We start from the raw sequence: 25,967 nt of genomic DNA, 5'->3' as shown, positions 1-25,967 counted from the left end.
CGAATCCTTTTATAAAACCAGGTCAAAGTGGACGAAGACTGAGAAAGAAGTCATAAAAATCTGCGATATCAGCGCAACAATTTGCTTAATTGCAATCAATTCTCCCTCCCTTTTCCACGCCGTTCTACGGCCTTAAATCTTAAGGTAACGTGACTACATATTAAGCAAGAATTGTTGCGCCGAAATATTCTCGGCCGAGCTCGACGTCTGCAAGGCGTTATTCCAAACATGCGATGGAAAAGTCCCGGAGAACAACGAATAACAGCTGTATTGTGCGAAATAACTTACACCATAACAAAATGGAAAAGTCTGTTATGACCAGTTAGTTAGTCAGCTTATTAGCCTGCCAGCTAACCTGACAGTCAGTCAGTTTGTCGGTCAGTTAATTCGCTCTGAAGAAGGGTAAACGCTTGCAACGTCAGCTTTATAAAAGCAAATTAGTTAGTCCGCTTGTAATTTACTATCTGCAACAACAGTGAAACATCCCACTGATATGTGTGAGAAGCACTCTACTGTGTATTTCCAGTGCTAGTACTAAAAGAAAACAGGAAAAAAAAAATCAAACACGGTGTATGTAGTCTGAATGATAATGATAAAAAGGAGATGATAACTGAGAAAAATAACACTTGGAATCAGCATAACAGCCGACAAAATCTTCAAATGGCTGATTCAAGAGCCTGAGAAGAATCATTTCTTAGCTTCGTGACTGACGGATGCATTCGACATCTGCACTAAAGAGATTTCGAAAAATTCTACGGTTCGAGCTATCTTCTATTGTTTAATTTCTTGTCTACGATTCTACAGTGTTCTATTGCATATTGGGAAACTCCTGTGCACTCGCAATCTCAGTGAGGCTTATATGAAGAAGAGAGAAGACCCGTAAAGATGAAGAGCAAGATCCGTAAATGCAAGGGCCACACTCGTGTACAATTTTCCTGCTCCAGCAGATGGATCCTTTTCGCCAGGACGGAATGGATTGAAAGGATCATATTTTGGGGGCTTGCTTAGTGTGCAGTACTTCTTCATCAAATCTCCCTGACACTCCTTTGCTTACATGAAATATCTGAAATAAATACGCAGTTTTGATGATTATTATTTCAACTGAGAAGTAAGCAAATCTTTAAGAGCTTCCATTTTGGAAAAAATCTATTTAGCAAGCAGAACCGGGTGATTAAGGGGAGTTTTCCCTTTAATTTGCTTTGCAAAGTTAATTACCGTCACAACTGTATAAATGACTCATTTACGTATCAAGATCTAGTGTAATGTGTTTATCAAAGTAACTCCTACTCAACCGTTTCCAACAAAATCACAGAGGTATTCCAACTTAACGAGTTAGTCCTAGGTTTAGGCAAATTCATCACAGTTCAAGTTGTTACCTCTAAAGTTTTTGTTGTGCAAAAGAAAAGGCCTCGTAAAGAGCATGCGTTAGGCCTTATGATAGACTCCTTATAGAAATCTCGTAAAAGTTTGCTTGAGCGCTTTTCGATTGAGAGTCGCAAAAAGCAAGAACAAAAGCAAGGTTATCACAACAGTAAATCAGATGTCAAAAGATTAGAAAACGACAAACTGCCTGAAGGGCGGAAAACCCGAGTAAACAAATCGTGATTGATTAATTACTCACTTTACGTATTGGTCGAGAACGTGGCGGGAGTTTTTTAACCAATTACACTACTTAGAAAGGACAAACCAAAGCAATCGCAGATTACTTTGGACACTCCATTGAATATCGGTATCTTACTTGCATAAGTCTTCTGGTTTAGCCTTAGCCTTGAATTTGTCGTGGAATGGCTTAGCGCATTTTTTTCCTTTGTCGTAAAACTCTTTCTTGCATTTCAGCATGTCAGTGATGACATTATAACCACTTCCGTCCACACCACACAACAACCGACCGAAATTGTAATGTTTGGCTCTCATGGCGGTGATTGGTCCTATTGGCTCCATCATACTGTGGTGAGTTTTGAGGTAATCACCGTAGCACTGGTCAAGCATAAAGTTCTTAATTAATGCAGCCCATGAATTTCATTAATTCGTGACTGCAAAGGTGAGAACAAAATCAAAATAACGGTGTTAGTAAAGGAATCAAAGCTGGTAGAAGTTGGTTATTTATCTCATGGTCATTTGAGGGACCGGTCATGGGGGGGGGGGGGGGTCGAGTTTTTATCGTCACACAGCCATAATACCCCTGAGAAGTTTGGGAGTTGTTAATCTGATCCCCACTTTAGAATTCTAACACTCCCCTCAAACATGATCCTCCGATAATGACTGCTCGCCTAAGAAATTTTCTGTCCTGTTGCCTCTTTTAATTTGCGCGGTGACGTCTTATAGCTCTTACGAATCTGATATTTTGCTGTCTAAGTAGCGGTAGTTTTCTTGAAGCAAACAAAAAGAAAAAACACCAACAAATTCTGAAATAACAAACCTGCAGTTTACGGGACCATCTTTCATTTTCTTAAGAAACATATGTGCACACATCATGCTTTTTTCCATTTCCATATCTTCACTGCATTTGCTTACGATGACGTGATTACTACCAGCAAAGGTTGGCAGATCTGATAGGAATTGATCAAATAATTAAGAATTGATTGACATACGTAGAAGAAGTGACTTGGAATAACATTTGACGATAAAAACTTGCGACAAATGTTGCTTGATAACATTGTAAAATTTAAAAACGATAAAAAGCTATAGAAAGCTAAAATCGACGACGTTTCGAAGTTAACATAACGTCATTATCGAGTCAAGAATGTATAAAAATAAGTTCTATAAATACTAAAAACGAACAATAAGATAAGATAATTTGCGGGTTAAACAAAAAGTTTAACACGTATGGAGTCCGTTTGCACGTTCAGATTAAGTTTGAATTTCTTAATATAAAGCATTTCAAACACTAAACAATCAAATTTGCTTTGACACTTTCTCAGAATCTTAAAATGACTATCATTCAAACGATCCCTCCTACCATGCGCCTCATGAAAATGCTTGCCAATAGACCAATTTCGATATATTTCAACGTAAGAGACTGGTAGCGAGACTTGAAAACCCAAGCGAGGCTCCGGGGAATAAAATTCATTCGAATCGAGCTTTGGTTGTTCACATCTTCGATCAGAAACTGCTTTCTTGGGTTATTATCGTTTTTCTAGTGTAAATTCGTAGTTTCTTCGAGTTGAAAGTTAATTGAAGTAATCACCGTTGTCATGGCCACGTCGGAAAAAAAGGTGAGATCAATCTACAATACTTTCAGCGTCAAAAGTTGCCGTGGTTGCGAACCTTCCTTCAAGGAAGAAGGATACAAACTCGGAAGGAAAGTGTAAAAGAAAGGCCGAGTTGGTTGAGCTTGCGTTTAACGCTCATTCAATGAAGCTCCCGAAAGTGACGGAAGCGGATAGTGAACATGAAAATCATATTATTTTGATTTTCATGATGATTCATGAAACACATGTGGCGTCCGTTGACAAATAAAAAGGAGATAGACGATCACTAATAGTCCACTTTACAGCTGTGTGCTTGGTTGCCAAGCCTTTTAACGGGAGTGAGGAGAGGGATGACCTTGTTATCATACAAACCTTGGTGTCTTTCAAATGCAATTGCCGAATTACTTGCCACAGACGAGGGTGTTTTGCCAGACCCTGCTGCAAAAGTACGAGTGATCATGGTTTACTGAAGTCGCATCAGCACTAAAATCCACGCAAGTCTCATTGGAGTCCTCATCGAGCTTTCTGGGACAAACTTTCTTGACTTGCGGTTGTTCATCACAGTGCTCTTAGCTTGCAATTTTAAGGCAACGATGATTCATGAAACACATGTGACGTCCGTTGACAAATAAAAAGGAGATAGACGATCACTAATAGTCCACTTTACAGTTGTGTGCTTGGTTGCCAAGCCTTTTAACGGGAGTGAGTAGAGGGATGACCTTGTTATGATACAAACCTTGGTGTCTTTCAATTGTAAATCCCTTTGTTATCATGCTAGCTAGATACAGGTCTCTATCACGACAAGGTCATCTTTAGCCTCACTCCAAATCAAAGGCTTGGCAACTAAGCACACAGCTGTGAAATGGCCTATTGGCAGCTTCTGTACGCCACTTTATTTTTAGGTTGTGAAGCTAAAAGCTGTTTAGAAACCTGTATTGTCGTGGTTAATACTGCTATGGTGGAAATCAAAATTTCAATCTAATGGGAAATATAATAATGAAAAACAATTAATGTTCTGTTTATTCTTGGAATTTTACAGCAGAAGTAAAATCAAAGCACTCATTTAAAGCGGTTGAAATTCCTAAGTTTAAGGAGAGCGACAAACGCTCTTGCATGTGAATAAAACCATAGACTTACTTTGTGTTCAATACCCCTTATTTCTTCCGTGAGCTGCGCATTTTCTCTACATAAAGATATGAGAGGAAATAGTCAAGTTGCCTGTTGGAGAATTCTTAACTTTGTCGGATGGGGTACTTAAGAGGGGGGGGGGGGTGGGGTAGGAAAGATTAGTGTCCTAACTGAAAAGAAGATTTTTTCATTCGCCTAAATACTTTTAGATAAAAGTAGATCTTAGATTAAATAAGATGAACTACAAAACCCGTGTACCACGATCTTGTTTGCATAGTGGATCGAAAAAGAACTACTAAGCAACACTTAAAAACCAAATCAATAAGAAGTTGACCTGTTGTTACTTGCGCATGCTTAAAACTTATGGTGTGTTCACAAAAAAAAAAAAACAAAACAAAACAAATCAAAACCAAAATTCAAATTGTTAAAAATTTAGAGGATTACCTTAGATATACAAGATTCATTCTAAGAATGGAGTGTTAAAGATTTCAACTTACAAATAATGCTGTTTACCTCTCGAGTTCCTCCACATCAGAATTGCTCACGATTTCCTGCTTAGAAATCAAAGGATTTATGAATCACATATCTGGCAAACCTTTCAGAATTTGTTGTAAATTTTGTGCCACCTTACAAGCTCCTGTCGGTCACGTGATCGTCTATAGTGTTCTTCCACCTCCCTGAAAACGATATTAAAAACGAAAGATCACTCTCACTTTTGTTAAAAGGACAAATCACCCTATTTTTTGTTATCAACGCCTAAAGCCTCTAATCTTCAAGAAATGTCGCAAGTGGAAGATCATTATAGGGATCTAACGCGAAGGCGATGACAGATTCTTATACATTTCAGTTGTTCAACAAAACCTCTTTTTTGTCAACGATTCTGATTGAAAGATAGCTCTGCAGAATAACAACTATCATCGGCACTGGGAAACTGAGAAAATCGTACAAACCAGCAAATTTTGCAAGTTGTATTCCCCTTTCATAACCGAAAACTACTGCACTGAAAACTTGTATCTGCTAATATCCAAATAACTACATACCAACCCCTCCCCTAGCCCAACAACAACAGTCAACTAGTAACAAGTTGGGGTTAGTGTTGGGTTAGGGGAGGGGTAGGTGCGCATTTGGTCAGATACTCACACTGACCCGAAAATTCAATTAAACAATACGAGGTTGAATAGCATGTTTTTAAGTCTTGCCTCGTGTAGCGTTCGTTATCCTTCTCCAACTTTTTCAGCTCATCCTGTCCACAGATAGAAGATTTAGTGAGACATGAATAAGGAACATTGCGAAGTCAACTTGTCGAAGTGTTTTGACGAAAGCATTGTCATAATAATTTAAATAGCAACCAAAAGCCGACAGGACCGGATCCAGGCATTTTTGACATGGGGTCTAAAATGTTTTTCGACCAACCTATGTCCCTACCCAGCCTTCCCTCCTGGTTAAAAATAAAGAACAAAAAGAAACGAAGAAAAAGAACGTAAAGGCAATATATGATCTTGTCGTTGTAAGAATGTTGATATCTGACAAGAAGTGAAAAAACCCACAGGAGTGGGAAGGGGGAATCTGGACCCGAAGGCGCCCGGACCCCCTGACCTCCCTGACCCCCTGATCCCCCTGACCCCCTTGACCCCCCTGACCTCCCTGACCCCCCTGACCCCTGAACTACGGACCCTCCCTTTTGCATGCGCTCCAGTAAGGCGTTAGTGATTATAGCCGCGCTACCGAAGCGAATTTCTAACTCCTTCCACAAACTCTGGAGTAGCGTGACTGGATCGGTTTGTCGTCTTCTAAAATTATCGACCAACCGCTGCGGTTCCCCGCTAGTGAAGCTTCGCAAATAATTTATTTCCTGCACGGGAGAAACGTCGGCGTCTTTGATCATGGTTTTAAATGCGGCCTTCCATGGATGGAAAAGCGTGGCATCTCCGTTGAAAATGTCTGGTTGACATTTGGGAAAGTTTTGTCTAGCTAAACCGGCGACTATTTGTTGATTTACTGACGTTAGAGTCTCAATTAATTGACTTCCGGTAACGTCTCTTATCGGAGTCGAGGCGATGACGGGTACGTGCTGTGAACTGTCATCGATCTGCGGCTGGGGTAAGTTTGGCACTGACGTGCCAGGAAACTGTGGGGAGGCAGCGTTTTGAATTGGCTCGCTTTGTGATGGAACAAGTGGCCCTTTTTGGGCGAGTAAGGTTTCTGGGCTGGGAATCGTGTGGACCCAATCAAGAATGCGCTCTTCGAAGTTCACCCTTGGCACACCGGGCAATTCACGGTTTTCTCCTATTTCGACATCTGTCATCGCCTGTTCGATAGCTTTGACCTTCGCGTCTGCCATTGCGACCCTTTTGTTCGCCGCGAGAACAGCTAAATCCTTTTCGTGCTGTGCCCTTTCCTGTTCGCGAGCGCGTTCTAACTCTGCCTCACGCTTTCGGCGTTGAAGTTCCTTTTCTGCGATCTTTCGTTCGAATTCTGCGCTTTCGCGTGCCGCGGCGGCTTCTGCGATCGCTTTGATTCTCGCGGTACTTGCTGAAGATGCGGAGGACAGGGACTTGGCGGATTTGGTTTTGCGTGACGAACAATGACTTACGCCAGAACCGATCTCTAGCACTTTGTCGGATTTTCTATTGTTTAATCGTTCCATTAAGGCGTAAGCGCGTTGAAGCGTTAGGGTTTCATTAGTGAGGAGGACGTCATCTCCAAAGTCATGGTTTACGTCCTGCGCGTATAAACTAAGCAGCTCCTGTACTACTACGTTTAATCCTTCTGATGTCGTGGCGAGATCACGCAAAACACTTTCTACGTTGCGGCTGTCATCAAGGCCCTCGGCGGCCTGTATTTTGTTAAGGAGCTTTTTCTGTAAAGGCTTAACCTCATAACGCTTTGTCTCTACTGCGTTTTGTAAAGCCTTTCGTGACGGCTTTCGTGACCTCCTTTCTGGTTCGTGTTCTCCATGCGCTCCTTCGCTGACTAATCCTTCTCCGTTTCTATTCATGATTTATAGGCTCCTTCCTTAAAATCTACAAGGTACGGCTTACCTCAATCTTCTCTGTAATTCAAGATCCGATTTTTTACTGTCGCATTCCCGATGCCGCAGACACGTGGTGTTGTGCACCGGAGTTCGCCAGTATAACCACAGTGTTGAACTTTAGACAAGCAGCAGCATCAAACTCTTTATTCACTTAAGCTGGCAGTCTTTGTACAGCACAGGCGGTAAAAAATCGGATCTTGACTCCGGGGTAGAGAACTCCTAAACTTCGTTCGGCTCCGAAATGCTTTCGCTACAGTGACTCCTCGCAACTGAGCTACTTGCTTATAGAAGGCGAATTTAGTTCTTACACTTTGACGTACGGGAAATAGAAATGAACAGAGCTTTATGTAGCTAGCTTTGAGCGGATATTCGCTAGTCACGGAACAGAAATCAAACAAAGCGCGCTAACAAATTAAATAGAAAGTCATTGAAAGTTTCTTAGTGTCTTTGTGCTAAAAATGGAAGAGTTACATAAGTAAAAAAGATTAGAGTTCGTATCCGTAAACGTGACAAGGCAGGTTACCTCAGTTAGGGTAAAATATCGCACAGGGTTGTTTTTTATTTTAATGTGATACATCGCCATACGACAGTGCTCTCGGATGGTACCTCACCTGCATGTACACGGAATATCGTTAATTAAAATTTTCTCTATTTTTGACGAACTTGCATTCCACTTTTGATAAACAACAAAACTACAGGAACCTGTTCCTCTTATGATCAAAGAGTTTGAAATAATTTTCAGTGCCAAATCCGTGGAAATAAGGATAAGAAATACTTTATTTAATATTAAAGCATGGGCGTCATCGCCCAGTCTCCCAAGCCAGGGGCTTATTTACGAGACGCTCGACAAAATTGAACGTTGGAGAATGTAAGCTATGATTAACTGTTATTCACAGAAGTAAAGGTTAATAGCCATCACTTTTACTAACACTGAGGTTAATAATTGCTTTAGTATAAGCCACACAGGGACCAAAAGTATTATTATGTTTCTGTCAATATCATTACTATTCTTTAAATCTATCATTTAATAACTTTTTAGCTGTGGTATATGTTTTATAACTGAAAACCAACACGAAAAAAAATACACCAACATTATTTTGAAAAGAGAGGCGCGTAACCTCTGTGAGAGTAACATTTCCCGGAGGGATTTTTTACTCTGATATTATAAACATCGCCATAGAGCAGGGCTCTCGACTGTTACCTCGCCTGCATGTACGTTGAGGGGCATGTCGACAATAAAGCTTTTCTTTTTTTTCTTTTTTTTTTCCATATACTTCAATTCCACTTTCGTTAAACCTAAAATTGCGATTATCTGTTACTCTCAAAGAGTTTTAAGTAGTTTTCAGAGCAAATTCTGTAGAAACGAGGATAAGAAAAAATTTATTTAATGTTTAAAACATAGAAGTGATCGCCCAGTCTCTTGAACAAAAGGCTTGTTTTAAAACACTGGAGAAAACTAAATGCAAACAATATGTACTTGAATTAAAAGATAGAGAATAGAAGCTATAATTCACAACTATTCACCAAAGTGGAGGTCATGATATCCACCACTTTCACTAACACTGAGGTGAATAATGTTTTAGAATAAACCACACAGACACCAAAAGTATTAATTCATTTCTGTCAATATAAAAGTCTTTCAATCTTTCATTTGACGATTATCTAGCAGTGGTATATATGTTTTATAACTCAAAAAACACGGACAAAACACACAAGGTTGTTTTGAAAAGCGACGCACGTAGTCTCAGCTGGAGTAAATATCCCACAGTGATTTTTTAACTATGATGTGACAAACATCGCCATACGACAGGGTTCACGACTGGTACCTCATCTACATATACAGGGCATACCAGCAATTAATTTTCTTTGCTGCAGTGAAATCTTATTTGGATGAAGCTTGTGTGGGTTCTTAGCTGCTTCATAGCGCTTTTGGGTAAGGCCGTTGTGCCGTTTCTATAGTTTCTGATTCGGCTGAAAGGATTTTTCGGCAACGAAAGAGAGAGAGAAAGTCTCAAGCACTCTAAATAACAAACGTGTCTAGTTACAATGATAAGGTTGAGATCGGACGTCAGCATTATCAGGCGCCTCTGGCAGCCGCTTCAGTCCATGTAACGATCTCACCTTCCCTCCCATCCCACCCCAGGGGAGGACATCCACCACACAGTAATCTCGTGCGTGGGAAAGTAACGTCTCCTACCCCTAACCCTGCAGGAAACGGGGCCTACGGTTTATTCGTCCTTATCCGAGAAGACTAGAATATCTATCCATTTCTTGATATTATAGAAAGGTAGCAAATTCTCCTCACTTATTTTAAGACCATGAGTATTGGCTCGGCCGGGGCTCGAACCCTCGACCTCCCGCACAACACAATCCGGCGCTCTAACCAATTGAGCTAACCGGGAGGCGGTTAGGGTTAGGGTTAGGGTTCATTCCATCATGAAGATCGGGAGCTTCCCAAAGTAACGTTCAACACCAACGTCCAGCCCCCTTTGAGTTAAAAAACACCATCATCATTTTAATACCGACAAAAAAAAAATCCATAACTGGAAACACGAAACACAATCGTACCTCCAGCTGTTGTCATGTCACAAAAAGCTTTGAAGGGGTTCCCATTGCCTTGTGGGTCGATCCAGTACTCTCCATTCCCTGTAGAATCTCCCCTCTGAATTATATTTTGACAAGTTCCAAAGGGAACTGACCCTACTAAAGCTACAAATAAAAGATGCAAACAAATCATCATACTTAGCATGCGTCAGCAACATGTTATGCGACTGTAAATAGTACACTGAAACTTCCTAAACTAAGGTACCAACCTGTTACTAGGTATTTAACGCTTTATATCGTAATTTTCGGTTGGTAACCAGCATGCAGAAGTATAACACCATAAGGTTCTTGATGGGGTAGCAAATATGCTGCTTGGCAGTTAGAAATGGGTCGATATGACGATAGAAGGTTAGATTTTAGCAAATAAAACGGTCGAAGTTAAATTTTTGATGAGTGACGTGACCAATTACGTAATTTCGAGACCTTGCAACAAAGTGGATTTATTACGTAACCAAGTCTCCTGTAATTTTTTCTTCTAATTTTTTGCATTTGTCGAAGTAAAAAGGAAAACAATTGTGGTTGCCCATACTAGTTTGTTGAATTACACCATGGCAGACCCATCTAACTGTAAATGTAACATTAAACATCCAAACAATGCCATAAAGATATTCTTACAACGATCTGGGTTGTTGGCATAAATAAACCCTTCATTCTGTTTCACACTGGCTGGGCGGGAAATCACGATTTCGTTGTTAAACTGCCACAATTTTTCCATCAGCCTAAAGTTAAGGCTTTGGCACGCAGGCTGTGAATTGCAAGCAATGTAACACGAAACCAACTGATCCACAGTGAACGATTCGTAAACATGATCAAGTAGAACCAAGCCATTTTCAGATCGCTGTGTCAATTTGTATCGCTGAGCAAATGTTTTCACTGAATACGATGCCAAAATGAACCAAAACAAGAAAACAGCCATCTGTTATCGACAGCGCTTGCAGTCTTGACGATTTTCATGACCCAAAGACCTCAAAACCATCTGGCTGTAGCTTTAACACTCTTTCAAAATTAATGTGTAGTACTCATTCAATTTTAAACAGTTCTACTGCACACAATACTTCAATTGAAGGATCGACACTTTGATACTTTTCATTCTTTTATGGTATGAAATCCAAAATAGGGGGAAAAACAGTGAAAAAGGAATTAAACCTTTAAAAAAATTTATAACTTTTGTATCTGGAGTTCGCAGCTCAACTCTGACAATTTGTGAACGTTTAACAAATATACCTCTGTAGCAAATTTTTTAAATCTACTATTTAACGACTATCTAGCAAAGGTATGTATGTTCTATATCTCAGAAAGACACGAACAAAAATGCACAAATGTTATCATTAAAAGGGAAATAGGCAACCTCGGTTAGAGTAACATATCCCACAGAGATTTTTCACCGTTTGATATGATAAACATCGCCAGACAATAAGGCTCTCGACTGGCTTCTCATCTGCATGTACAGGGAATATCAACAATGAAGCTTTTTTTTTTTTTTTCTTTTACGTACGTCCATTCCACTTTCAATAAAACTAAAATCATAATCACCTGTTACTCTCAAAGAGTTTGAAATAATTTTCAGTAAGAAGGATAAGAATAACTTTATTCAATGTCTAAAACATAGAAATGATCGCCCATCTCCCTTGCCAAAGGCTTCTTTTATAAAACGCTCGACAAAACTAAATGTAAACAATGAGCGCGTAAATGAACGATAGAGAATATAAGCTATAGTTAACAATTATTCACCGAATTGGAGGTAAATATCCACCACTTTGACTGAAATTGAGGTAAACAACTCTTTAAGTATATACCACAGAAACCAAAAGTATTAGTCTATTTCTGTCAGTGTACCAATAACAATTAGTCGGAAATTAAATCTTTGACGCGCGATTTGTCTCTTCAGCCACTCGAAAGTGAATAGTACTTGCTAACCACTTCCGAACCAGCCAATCAGGGCATGCAAACAGCACTATTCACCTGTGTGTACATACCAATGAAAATTACACTTAATATGTCCAAGATCAATATCCATACTTACACTAGCTTACAAAGTCAGAATGAACAAGGCAGGTTTGAGGTATGTTTATTTACATTTAAAGCGCTGGCGCCCTTAAAGCTCGACATTGACCAAGTTAGAGTGAAACTGGAGAACACTAGTCAAGGACTTGGTGGAAACCGGGAGTCGGTTTCGTGTGTATAAAGAGGAAGTGCACGTGACAAGACCATGTATGTTTCCTGAGCTACATTACAGCCAGATCCGTGGGGATTCCTTTTAGTTGACCTAGATGTGAAAATCTTGGAGATTCAAAATACAAGGCTGTAAACGTCAGGCATATTGTCAGAGGATAATTTTAGATGCTAATAATTTTTCCTAGTGATTTCATCAGCAATCAGAGTAACAAAGTTTTAAATTGTAGTGGCTCAAACAAGTTGATCTAAATACATTAAGACAGAGCCATGCAAAATATGTAACTTCAAACGTTTAAAAGACAAAGGTCGATAAACGTGCATGGGCGTTTCCTGGGGCATCTAAAACACATTCTCAACGCGATTTAGGTTGCCAGCAGTAATATTTAATTGCTGTGTAAATTAGTCTATAATTTTGTAAAGCGCTACGGAGAACTAGTCGGACTTAGCGCTATATAAATGCTTTTTTTATTTTTATTTTTTATAAACCCTTTATTCGGCTTCACACTGGCTAGGCGGGAAACCTTAGTTTTGTTGTTGTGCTGACAAGTTTTGTCCATCAACCTAATGTTAACTGGCTTTGACACACAGGCTGTGAATAGCACGCAGTGTAACAGGAATGCAACCGATCCAAAGTAAACGATTTGTATACGTGACCAAGTAGAACCAAGCCATACTCAGAACGCTGTGTCAATCAACAGTGCTGAGCAAATGTGTTCATCGAATATGAGGCCAAAATGAGTCAAAACGAGAAAACAGCCATCTGGCTCGAGAGTGACCACAGCCTCAAAAGTGTTTTATATTGGAAGACCTCTAAGCCAATTGGTTTAAGGACATTTATAGCACTTTTTATTTATTTCATGCAATATTAAACAGTTCAGGATAGCTCGCGGTTTTGTCAACCCAAAGTGCAAAAAAGGAAAGAAATAAAGGGAAATAAGAGAAATCGTTCATTTTTGCATCTTGTGTGCATCTTGAAGTCTCATTTGAACCGTGATGTTTCAAAAATTTTTATCGACTTGAAAAGATGAACAGTTCTTAGTTTCTACCTTTATGGTCTTTCTTCTTTTGAATCGATCAGTTAGAGAATCCATAACAGAGATGAAGCTTTTTATAACTTGACAAATGATGGAAAATACTCAAACGCTATTTCAAAAGGGTCACAAGAAATCTTAGTTGGGGCAACACAAGAAATCTTAGCTGGGTATCGCATCTGAAAGGAATCGTTGCGGATGGGCTGCTAATAAGGTTCTCCATTGCCAGCTCAAATGCATGTAAGCGGCTTCCGAGTAGTTAAGCCTTTGTTTATTTAATGAGCCCTCTTAGCATTTAAGGTACTAGTCAATTATAAGGCCTTATTGTATCTGTGACAAAAGGGGAAAAACCTGCACTGAATCTCTCCGTTTAGTATACTTTAATCCTTCGTAGGGTCTCCTTTTTCAAATTATTTTTTCTGAGTCAAGCAAAAGTCAATTACCTAAACGTACAATTTTCAAACTATAAAAATAGATATTTTCGTCAAAAAGGTGGTAAATCATCAAGGTATACTAATCGCTTGTGGGCGTGAACTCCTATGATCTTCAAGAAAAACACTTCAGTACTTCACCGAAAGTTAAGTAATCCATGCTAGGATAGTAAAGCAGTTTTCAATATAGTGTGGAGAGTGATCTAGAATTGCGCAAGTTCTGCATCACTCTGCTCTGTGATTGGTCTGAAAATCGCACAGTTTTCTCAACCAATTAGATTCAAAGCTAAACCCAAGCACGACTTGGTCAGTCGCGTTTTCCCGCGTCAAGCGATTTGTTTATTTTTTTATTTTGAGTTCTCATCGACTCCTCGTTCTATGCTTCGTCCTTCGCTTTCGCGATTTTTCCGGTTTTGGCCGGAGGTCTATTCGTGTTTTCGTAGACAGAGTTCGCTGACTGTTATAGTATAATAGTTCTAAAGTTACATACGTTTAACTTTTCTTATTTGTGGGCCAAAATTGTAACTCAGTTACAGCAGCATACAATCTAGTCTTTGGATAACTAACACTGAGAAAAGTGCTTCAAAAAATATATTCAGTTGCACTAGAAATGTTCATTATTTTCCATTTAGTTCATCGACAACATCAAATCTTCTATCATTTTTATGCCGATGACACTCACCTATATATTACGTTCAGGACGTCGTCTGTTCCTAATATGAATCTGAGTAACACCAAATTGGTAAACTGTATTCGGGACATGGATGGATGGATGCTTTTCAACAAGTTGAAATAAAATAAAGATAAGTCTGAAGTTATCGTGATATCTTCTTCCCATCGTCCTATGGGGTTCTCGTGATATCCTCTTCCCATCGTCCTCTGGGGTTCTCGTGATATCCTCTTCCCATCGACCTCGGCCGCCACTGTATTCTGTTGATATATCAAATGAGACCGTATCCTGCTACCCCAGTGCGCGAAATATTCGTGTTATCTTTGATCATTCCCTTTGTATGGTACCTCATCTCAATGCAGTCTGTAAATCGTCCTTCTTCCATCTTCGTAACATAGGCTTCATACGCAAATATCTTACTTATGATGCAGCAAAGATCATTATTCATCCCTCGGTAGTTTCTAAACTTGATTATCGTAATTCTCTATTGTACGGCCTACATCCTATCTTAATCGAAAGCTTCAACATGTTCAAAATTCTGCCGCTCGCCTTGTCAGCCATTTTTGCCATATTACTCCAGTCCTGAGAGATCTTCACTGGCTCCCTGTTTCCCTTCGCATTGAATTTAAAATTATGTTAATTACCTACAAAGTGCTACATGATCGCGCTCCAATCTATATATAGGAACTCCTTCAAGTGTATACACCCAACCGCAGTCTTACATCCCCTAATAAGAATCTATCAGTTAAACCCTTTTTTAATCTAAATTCAAATGGTAAACGAGCTTTTTCTGTTGCTGCTACGAAACTTTGGAATAACTTACCTGAGGAAATTAAATCTGCAAACTCAACGATTTTAAACGCAAACTTAAAACATTTCTTTTTATTCAAGCTTATGAATCGTGACGTTTATGAATCGATAAATAACCTGTCTATCGTGTACATTTATATATTGTGTAGTTAGTGCCTAGTTTTAATGTCAATTTCTTGTAATTATTCTTACTTTCTAGCTTCAACAAATTTTTGTAAACAGCGCCCCTTGAATCTTGTAGAAAAGGCGCTATATAAATGGATTATTATTATTATAATTAATCGCTTGTTATGATTTAATTTAGACGCTTCACATTTCAAATAAATGCAAATGAGTCGAATGAGCAGATTAGATAACTTCGCTGTTCAGATTATTTCTTGAACGTTAACGAGAAATCAACGAGTACGCGATATGTGCATTCTTCTAGACAATTAATGAACTAATGTCTATGGCCTGAGTTCCTTTTCACGGAGATCGTCAGTGGAATCAAGCTCTGATTGTGTGTTAAATTCTTGCAATCGGGATGCAATTGCTTCAACCTCATTTCAGGGCATCTCTCTGTCACAAAGTTTCAACGAACATAGATTTTCCAAAAATCTCCGGTTGACAGGTTATTGTTAGTATTATCATCACACAGCCTGTGGCCAAAAGAAGAAATTAACCAGTGATATTTGTTGGCTACAAATGCTGCGTGGTTGTACAGGCGATTCTCTCCAGCACTATGACTAGTATGTCCCCATTTACCACGATGTGCCCATTTCGCACAATTCTGAGCCAGCCTTGAGTTATCGCCATCCATACGAAAAAAGGAGTCGCACGAATCTGGCATTTCATCTCTTTCACCGCTGAAAAATCGCACCACTTCTGCGCCTTTGTTGTTCAGAGTCGTTGCAACGTGGAATGTTGTTCCTTTTTCTTTGCTGCAGTGAAATCTTATTTGGGTGAAGTTTGTGTGGGCTCTTAGCTGCTTCATAGCGCTTTTGGCTAAGGCCATTGTGCCGTTTCTATAGTTACTGATTCCTTGAAAGGTTTGTTCGGCAACGCCATTCCACCATGAAGATGAAGAGCTTGCCAAAATAACGTTCGACACCAACATCCAGCCTCCTTTGTGTTAAAAAAACACCATAATTATGTTAATACCGAAAAAAATCTATAATTGGAAACACTAAATGCAACCGTACCTCCAGCAGTTCTCATGTCACAGAAAGTCTTGAAGGGGCTCCCATTGCCTTGTGGGTTGACCCAGTACTCTCCAGTCCCTGTAGAATCTCCCCTCTGAATTATATCTTGACAAGACATTCCAGGTCTAAAGGGAACTGACCCGACTAAAGCTACAAATAAAGTATGCAAACAAATCATCATACATAGCATGCGTCAGCAGCATGTCATGCGACTGTTAGAAGCACAATTAAACTTCCTAAATTAAGGCACCTATTACTTGGTATTGAACGACTTGAATCGCAATTTGCGGTTGGTAACAAGTATGCAAAAGTGTAATACCATAAGTAAAGGTTCTTTATGGGGTAGCGTATATGCCGTTTGGCAATTAGAAGTGGGTTGATATGACGAAAAAGGGTTAGATTTTAGCAAATATAACAGTTAAAGTTAAATTTTTATTGAATGACGCGGACCAGTTACGTAATCTCGAGATCTTGTAGCGAATGGGACTGATTACGTACCCAAGTTTCCCGTATTTTGGTTATATTAACTTAGTGAATTTGTAAATTGACCACCGTAGAGAGTTAAAAGGCTGACGTTTCGAGCGTTAGCCCTTCGTCAGAGCGCACTCGCTCTTACGAAGGGCTAACAGGCTCGAAACGTCAGCTTTTTTTCTCTCTATGGTGGCCAATTTACAATTTCAACTTAGTCCATATAACCAAATTACTTTGTTACCCCCAACGACGCAGCACCGCAGTTCCCTTAGAAACTTAGTCCCTTTATTCAAGTTTCCTTTAGTTTTCTCCTCTAATGTTTTGCAGTCGTCGAAGTAGCAAGGAAAACAATTGGGGTTGCCTATACTAGTTTGTTGAATTACACCATGGCAGACTCATTTAAATGTAAATGTAACATTATACATCCTAACAGTTCCTTAAGGATATTCTTACCACGATCTGGGTTATCAGCATAAATAAACCCTTCATTCTGCTTTACACTGGCTGGGCGGGAAATCTTAGTTTCGTCGTTAAACTGGCAAGTTTTGTCCACCAGTCTAAAGTTAAGGCTTTGGCACGCAGGCTGTAAATTGCAGGCAATGTAACACGAAACCAACCGATCCACAGTAAACGATTCGTAAACGTGATCAAGTAGAACCGAGCCATGTTCAGATTGCTGTGTAAATTTGCATCGCTGAGCAACTGTTTTTACTGAATATGATGCCAAAATGAACCAAAACGAGAGGACAGCCATCTGTCATCGACACCGCTTGCACTCTTGACGATTTTCGTGACCCAAAGATCTCAAAACCAACTGACTATAGCCTTAGAAGTTTTTCTTAATTAATGTCTAGTAATTATACAACTTTAAACAGTCATACTGCACACAATACTTAAATTGACAGATCGACCCTTTGGTACTTTTCATTCTTTTGTGGCATAAAATCTAAAATAGGGAAAAAATAAAATTGAAAAAGGAATTAAACCTTTTTGATGTGATAAATATCGCCAGATAATAAGGCTTTCGACTGGTACCTCATCTGCATGTACCGGGAATATCAACAATAAAGGTTTTCTATTTTCTTTTATATGCTTCCATTCCGCTTTCAATAAAACTAAAATAATAATCACCTGTTACTCTCAAATAATTTGAAATAATCTTCAATGAAAATTCCAAGGTAATAAGGATAAGAATAACGTTATTTTATAATGTCTAAAACATAGGAGTGATCGCCCAATCTACCGAGCCGAAGGCTTGTTTTAAAGAACGCTCAATCAAACAAAATGTAAACAATATCAAGAGAAGACACACTGGGCTTGCACTTTAAGTATCCCGGAGAGCTTCATACAATTCCTTATAATTTTATTATGAGGAATTGTATAGAGCCTTTTTAGCGTTAGTCATGCCGCGGCGGGTGTTGTCACAGGGAATATCAACAATAAAAGTTTTTTTTTTCGTTTACGTACTTTCATTCCACTTTCAATAAAACTAAAATCATAATCACCTGTTGCTCTCAAATAGTTTAAAAAATTTTTCCGTAAAGTTCTGTGGTAATGAAGATAACAGTAACTTTATTTAATGTCTAAAACATAGAAGTGATCGCCATTCGTACGAAAAAAGGAATCACACGAATCTTGCATTTTATCTCTTTCACGGCTTAAGTATCTCCCGACCCAAAAGCTCGTTTTAAACAACTGTCAACCAAACTAAATGTAAACAATATGTAGGCAAATAAACGATGGAGAATATAACCTATAATTAACAACTATTTTACCGATGTGGAGAAAAATATCTGTAACGAGCCGCAAGATTACAAACAACAAGACACAAGAGGCTTAACTCAGAACTCAATGGATACATATTCAGAGCTCGTGTTCTCGTGACATCGCTCGCTATTTGCGTACACGTGACCTTTGCGCCAAAGTCAACTGACATTAAACAATCTCTACTTTAATCCTATTGTTACAATATCCACCACTTTCACTGACGCTGAGGTGAATAATTGTTTTAGTGAACCATATACGTTCGCTGAACCACAACATCGCCTGATTTGCGAGGATTGCTTTTAGTTGACCTAGATGCGAAAATTTGCGAAATTTAAAATCCTCGGCTGACAGGCATATAGCCAGAAGACAGTTTTATATGCTAATAAATTCTATTTGACTTTTTCCCTTTTTTGCTTTGTTCTGTTACAAAGTTATTCAAGCAGCTGTACTTCAGCGGACATAAATTTTCCAAAAATCTCCGATCAACAGTTTGTCGTTTTTTTTTTATCATCGCACATCCAGTGGCCAGCGGTAGAAATTATCCAGTGATATTGGAGGGCCACAAACGCGGCATAGTTGTACAAACGATTCTCTCCAACACTATGACTAGTATGTCATATTTTTCTTTTACGATCTTCCATTCCACTTTCAATAAAACTAAATTCATAATCACCTGTTACTCTCAAACAGTTTGAAATAACTTTCAGTAAAAGTTCTGTGGTAATAAGGATGAGAATAACTTTATGTAATGTCTGAAACATAGAAGTTATCGCCATCTGTTCGAAAAAAAAGAGTCACACGAATCTGACATTTCATGTCTTTCACGGCTAAAGTATCCCCCGAGCGAAAGGCTCGTTTTAAACAACGCCCGACAAAACTAATTGTAAACGATATGTTGGCAAAAAAAAAACAATGGAGAATATAACTTATAATTATCAATTATTCACCGAAGTGGAGGAAAAATATCTGTAACGAGCCGCAAGATTACAAACAACAAGATACAAGAGGATGAGCTCAGAACTCAATGGATATATATTCAGAGCTCGTGTTCTCTTGACATCGCTCGCTAGTTGCACACACGTGACCTTTGCGCTAAGGTCACCTCACGTTAAACAATCTCTACTTTAATCCTATTGTTACAATATCCACCACTTTCACTGACGCTGAGGTGAATAATTGTTTTGGTGAACCATATAAGTTCGCTGAACCACAACATCACCTGATTTGCGAGGATTGCTTTTAGTTGACCTAGATGCGAAAATTTTCGAAATTTAAAATCCTCGGCCGACAGGCATATAGCCAGAGGACAGTTTTATATGCTAATAAATTCTATTTGACTTTTTCCCTTTTTTTCTTTGTTCTGTTACAAAGTTATTCAAGCAGCTGTACTTCAGCGGACATAAATTTTCCAAAAATCTGTGGTTAAGAGTTTGTCGTTTGTTTTATCATAGCAAATCCAGTGGCCAGCGGTAGAAATTATCCAGTGATATTGGAGGGCCACAAACGCTGCGTAGTTGTACAAACGATTCTCTCCAACACTATGACTAGTATGTCATATTTTTCTTTTACTTACTTTCATTCCACTTTCAATAAAACTAAATTCATAATCACCCGTTACTCTCAGATAGTTTGAAATAATTTTCAGTAAAAGTTCTGTGGTAGTAAGGATGAGAATAGCTTTATTTAATGTCTGAAAGATAGAAGTGATCGCCATCTGTTCGAAAAAGGGAGTCGCACGAATCTGGCATTTCATCTTTTTCACGGCTGAAGTATCCCCCGAGCGAAAGGCTCGTTTTAAACAACGCCCGACAAAACTAAATGTAAACAATATGTCGGCAAATAAACGATGGAGAATATAAGCTATAATTAACAATTATTCACCGAAGTGGAGGAAAAATATCTGTAACGAGCCGCAAGATTACAAACAACAAGACACAAGAGGCTTAACTCAGAACTCAGTGGATATATATTCAGAGCTCGTGTTCTCATGACATCGCTCGCTAGTTGCTCACTCGTGACCATTGCGCCAAGGTCACCTGACGTTAAACAATCTCTACTTGAATCCTATTGTTACAATATCCACTACTTTCACTGACGCTGAGGTGAATAATTGTTTTAGTGAATCATATAAGTTCGATGAACCACATCATCGCCTGATTTGCGAGGATTGCTTTTAATTGACTGAGATGCGAAAATTTCCAAAATATGAAATCCTCGGCCGAATGGCATATAGCCAGAGGACAGTTTTATATGATAGTAAAATCTATTTGACTTTTTCACTTTTTTGCTTTGTTCTGTTATAAAGTTATTCACGCAGCTGTACTTCAGCGGTCATCAACTTTCCAAAAATCTGCGGTCGACAGGTTGTAGTTTGTTTTATCATCGCACATGCAGTGGCCACCGGTAGAAATTATCCAGTGATAGCTGAAGGCTACAAACGCTGCGTAGTTGTACAAACGATTCTCTCCAACACTATGTCTAGTATGTCATATTCTACTCTTACGTACTTCCATTCCACTTTCAATAAAACTAAAATCATAATCACCTGTTACTCTCAAATAGTTTGAAATAATTTTCAGTAAAAGTTCTGTAATAATAAGGATGAGAATAACTTTATTTAATGTCTGAACATAGAAGTGATCGCCATCCGTACGAAAAAAGGAGTCACACGAATCTGGCATTTCATCTCTTTCACGGTTGAAGTATCCCGCGAGCCTAAGGCTCGTTTTAAACAACGCCCGACCAAACTAAATGTAAACAATAGGTGAGCAAATAAACGATGGAGAATATAAGCTATAATTAACAATTATTCACCGAAGTGGAGGAAAAATATCTGTAACGAGCCGCAAGATTACAAACAACAAGATACAAGAGGCTTAACTCAGAACTCAATGGATATATCGTGTTCTCGTGACATTGCTCGCTAGTTGCACACACGTGACCTTTGCGCTAAGGTCGCCTGACGTTAAACAATCTCTACTTGAATCCTATTGTTACAATATCAACCACTTTCACTGACGCTGAGGTGAATAATTGTTTTAGTGAACCATATAAGTTCACTGAACCACAACATCGCCTGATTTGCGAGGATTGCTTTTATTTGACCTAGATGCGAAAATTTGCGAAATTTAAAATCCTCGGCCGAAAGGCATATAGCCAGAGGACAGTTTTATATGATAGTAAATTCTATTTAACTAGTTCACTGTTTTTCTTTGTTCTGTCACAAAGTTATTCACGCAGCTGTACTTCAGTGGACGTAAACTTTCCAAAAATCTCCGATCCACAGGTTGTCGTTTGTTATATCATCGCACATGCAGTGACCACCGGTAGAAATTATCCCGTGATAGCTGAGGGCCACAAACGCTGCGTAGTTGTACAAACGATTCTCTCCAACACTATGACTAGTAGGTCCCCACTTATAATTCCCCACAACGAATAACAGCTGTATTGTGCGAAATAACTTACACCATAACAAAATGGAAAAGTCTGTTATGACCAGTTAGTCAGTCAGCTTATTAGCCTGCCAGCAAACCCGACAGTCAGTCAGTTTGTCGGTCAGTTAATTCGCTCTAAAGAAGGGTAAACGCTTGCAACATCAGCTTTATAAAAGCAAATTAGTTAGTCCGCTTGTAATTTACTATCTGCAACAACAGTGAAACATCCCACTGATATGTGTGAGAAGCGCTCTACTGTGTATTTCCAGTGCTAGTACTAAAAGAAAACAGGAAAAAAATCAAACATGATATATGTAGTATGAATGATAATGATAAAAAGGAAATGATAACTAAGAAAAATAACACTTGGAATCAGCATAACAGCTGGCAAAATCTTCAAATGGCTGATTCAAGAGAAGAATCATTTCTGAGCTTCGTGACTGACGGATGCATTCGACATCTGCACTAAAGAGATTTCGCTAAATTCTGCGGTTCGAGCCATCTTCTATTGTTTAATTTCTTGTCTACGATTCTACAGTGTTCTATTGCATATTGGGAAACTCCTGTGCACTCCCAATCTCAGTGAGGCTTATATGAAGAAGAGAAGAGAGAAGACCCGTAAAGATGAAGAGCAAGATCCGTAAATGCAAGGGCCACACTCTTGTACAATTTTCCTGCTCCAGGAGATGGATCCTTTTCGCCAGGACGGAATGGATTGAAAGGATCATATTTTGGGGGCTTGCTTAGTGTGCAGTACTTCTTCATCAAATCTCCCTGACACTCCTTTGCTTACATGAAATATCTGAAATAAATACGCAGTTTTGATGATTATTATTTCAACTGAGAAGTAAGCAAATCTTTAAGAGCTTCCATTTTTGAAAAAATCTATTTAGCATGCAGAACCAGGTGATTAAAGGGAGTTTTCCCTATAATTTGCTTTGCAAAGTTAATTACCGTCACAACTGTATAAATGACTCATTTACGTATCAAGATCTAGTGTAATGTGTTTATCAAAGTAACTCCTACTCAACCGTTTCTGACAAAATCAGAGGGTTATTCCAACTTAACGAGTTAGTCCTGGGTTTAGGCAAATTCATCACAGTTCAAGTTGTTACCTCTAAAGCTTTTGTTGTGCAAAAGTAAAGGCCTCGTAAAGAGCATGCGTTAGGCCTTATGATAGACTCCTTAAAGAAATCTCGTAAAAGTTTGTTTGAGCGCTTTTCGATTGAGAGTCGCAAAAAGCAAGAACAAAAGCAAGGTTATCACAACAGCAAAACAGATGTCAAAAGATTAGAAAACGACAAACTGCCTGATGGGCGGAAAACCCGAGTAACCAAATCGTGATTGATTAATTACTCGCTTTACGTATTGGTCGAGAACGTGGCGGGAGTTTTTTTAACCAATCACACTGCTTAGAAAGGACAAACCAAAGCAATCGCAGATTACTTTGGACACTCCATTGAATATCGGTATCTTACTTGCATAAGTCCTCTGGTTTAGCCTTAGCCTTGAATTTGTCGTGGAATGGCTTAGCGCATTTTTTTCCTTTGTCGTAAAACTCTTTCTTGCATTTCAGCATGTCAGTGATGACGTTATAACCACTTCCGTCCACACCACAAAACAACCGACCGAAATTGTAATGTTTGGCTCTCATGGCGGTGATTGGTCCTATTGGCTCCATCATACTGTGGTGAGTTTTGAGGTAATCACCGTAGCACTGGTCAAGCATAAAGTTCTTAATTAATGCAGCCCATGAATTTCATCAATTCGTGACTGCAAAGGTGAGAACAAAATCAAAATAACGGTGTTAGTAAAGGAATGAAATAACAAACCTGCAGTTTACGGGACCATCTTTCATTTTCTTAAGAAACATATGTGCACACATCATGCTTTTTTCAATTTCCATATCTTCACTGCATTTGCTTACGATGACGTGATTATTACCAGCAGAGCTTGGCAGATCTGATAGGAAATGATCAAATAATTAAGAATTGATTGACATACGTAGAAGAAGTGACTTGGAATAACATTTGACGATAAAAACTTGCGACAAACGTTGCTTGATAACATTGTAAATTTAAAAACGATAAAAAGCTATAGAAAGCTAAAATCGACGACGTTTCGACGTTAACATAACGTCATTATCGAGTCAAGAATGTATAAAAATAAGTTCTATAAATACTAAAAACGAACAATAAGATAAGATAATTTGCGGGTTAAACAAAAAGTTTAACACGTATGGAGTCCGTTTGCACGTTCAGATTAAGTTTGAATTTCTTAATATAAAGCATTTCAAACACTAAACAATCAAATTTGCTTTGACACTCTCTCAGAATCTTAAAATGACTATCATTCAAACGATCCCTCCTACCATGCGCTTCATGAAAATGCTTGCCAATAGACCAATTTCGATATATTTCAACGTGAGAGACTGGTAGCGAGACTTGAACACCCAAGCGAGGCTCCAAGGAAGAAAACTCATTCGAATCGAGCTTTGGTTGTTCACATCTTCGAGCAGAAACTGCTTTCTTGGATTATTATCGTTTTTCTAGTGTAAATTCGTAGTTTCTTCGAGTTGAAAGTAAATTGAAGTAATCATCTTTGTCATGGCCACGTCGGAAAAAAAGGTGAGATCAATCTACAATACTTTCAGCGTCAAAAGTTGCCGTGGTTGCGAACCTTCCTTCAAGGTAGAAGGATACAAACTCGGAAGGAAAGTGTAAAAGAAAGGCCGAGTTGGTTGAGCTTGCGTTTAATGCTCATTCAATGAAGCTCCCGAAAGTGACGGAAGGGGAAAGTAAAAATGAAAATCATATCATGGCCGAATTACTTGCCACAGACGAGGGTGTTTTGCCAGACCCTGCGGCAAAAGTACGAGTGATCATGGTTTACTGAAATCGCATCAGCACTAAAATCCATGCAAGTCTCATTGGAGTTCTCATCGAGCTTTCTGGGACAAACTTTCTTGGCTTCCGATTGTTCATCACAGTGCTCTTTTTATTTATTTTTTTTATTTTTTTTTATTTATTTTTATTTTTTATTTATTTTCAAAATTGTAAAGCGCCATAGAGCTTTTAGGATATGGCGCTCTAAAAATCTATATTATTATTATTATTTTATTATGCTCTTAGCTTGCAATTTTAAGGCAACGATGATTCATGAAACACATGTGGCGTCCGTTGACAAGTAAAAAGGAGATAGACGATCACTAATAGTCCACTTTACAGTTGTGTGCTTGGTTGCCAAGCCTTTTAACGGGAGTGAGGAGAGGGATGACCTTGTTATGATACAAACCTTGGCGTCTTTAAATTGTAAATCCCTTTGTTATCATGCTAGCTAGATACAGGTCTCTATCACGACAAGGCCATCTTTAGCCTCACTCCAAATCAAAGGCTTGGCAACTAAGTACACAGCTGTAAAATGGCCTATTGGCAGCTTCTGTACGCCACTTTATTTTTAGGTTGTGAAGCTAAAAGCTGTTCACAAACCTGTATTGTCGTGGTTAATGCTGCTATAGTGGAAAACAAAATTTCAATCTAATGGGAAATATAGTAATGAAAAACAATTAGTGTTGTGTTTATTCTTGAAATTCTACAGCAGAAATAAAATCAAAGCAGTCATTTAAAGCGGTTGAAATTCCTAAGCTTAAGGAGAGCGACAAACGCTCTTGCATGTGAATAAAACCATAGCCGTACTTTGTGTTCAATACCCCTTATTTCTTCCGTGAGCTGCGCATTTTTTCTACATAAAGATATGAAAGGAAATAGTCAAGTTGCCTGTTGAAGAATTCTTAGCTTTGTCGGATGGGGTACTTAAGGGGGGGGGGGGGGGCTGGGGTAGGGAAGATTAGTGTCCTAACTGAAAAGAAGATGTTTTTCATTCGCCTAAATACTTTTAGATAAAAGTAGATCTTAGATTAAATAAGATGAACCACAAAACCCCCGAACCAAGATCTTGTTTGCATAGTGGATCGAAAAAGAACTACTAAGCAACACTTAAAAACCAAATCAATAAGAAGTTGACCTGTTATTGCTTGCGCA

General features: G+C 38.8%; 2 pseudogenes across 2 annotated transcripts; both read right to left on the bottom strand.

The window, feature by feature from the left end:
• Positions 1 to 489: 489 nt before the first annotated feature.
• Positions 490 to 3,760, bottom strand: LOC148731886 (uncharacterized; annotated as a pseudogene). The gene is made up of 4 exons (XR_016001841.1): positions 3,564 to 3,760; positions 2,420 to 2,549; positions 1,739 to 2,033; positions 490 to 1,063 (listed from the first exon to the last, which is right to left on the bottom strand). The product of XR_016001841.1 is annotated as an uncharacterized LOC148731886 (transcript).
• Positions 3,761 to 22,164: 18,404 nt separating this feature from the next.
• On the bottom strand, positions 22,165 to 25,458 carry LOC148731885 (uncharacterized; annotated as a pseudogene). The gene is made up of 4 exons (XR_016002000.1): positions 25,416 to 25,458; positions 23,760 to 23,889; positions 23,406 to 23,700; positions 22,165 to 22,729 (listed from the first exon to the last, which is right to left on the bottom strand). The product of XR_016002000.1 is annotated as an uncharacterized LOC148731885 (transcript).
• Between the last annotated feature and the right edge of the window lie 509 nt (positions 25,459 to 25,967).

The sequence above is a fragment of the Stylophora pistillata genome, chromosome 5 (genome assembly GCF_964205215.1).
Source record: "Stylophora pistillata chromosome 5, jaStyPist1.2, whole genome shotgun sequence".
Classification (NCBI taxonomy): Eukaryota; Metazoa; Cnidaria; class Anthozoa; order Scleractinia; family Pocilloporidae; genus Stylophora; species Stylophora pistillata.
The sequence above is the reverse complement of the archived record's forward strand: the minus strand, read 5'-3'. Positions and strand labels throughout refer to the sequence as shown.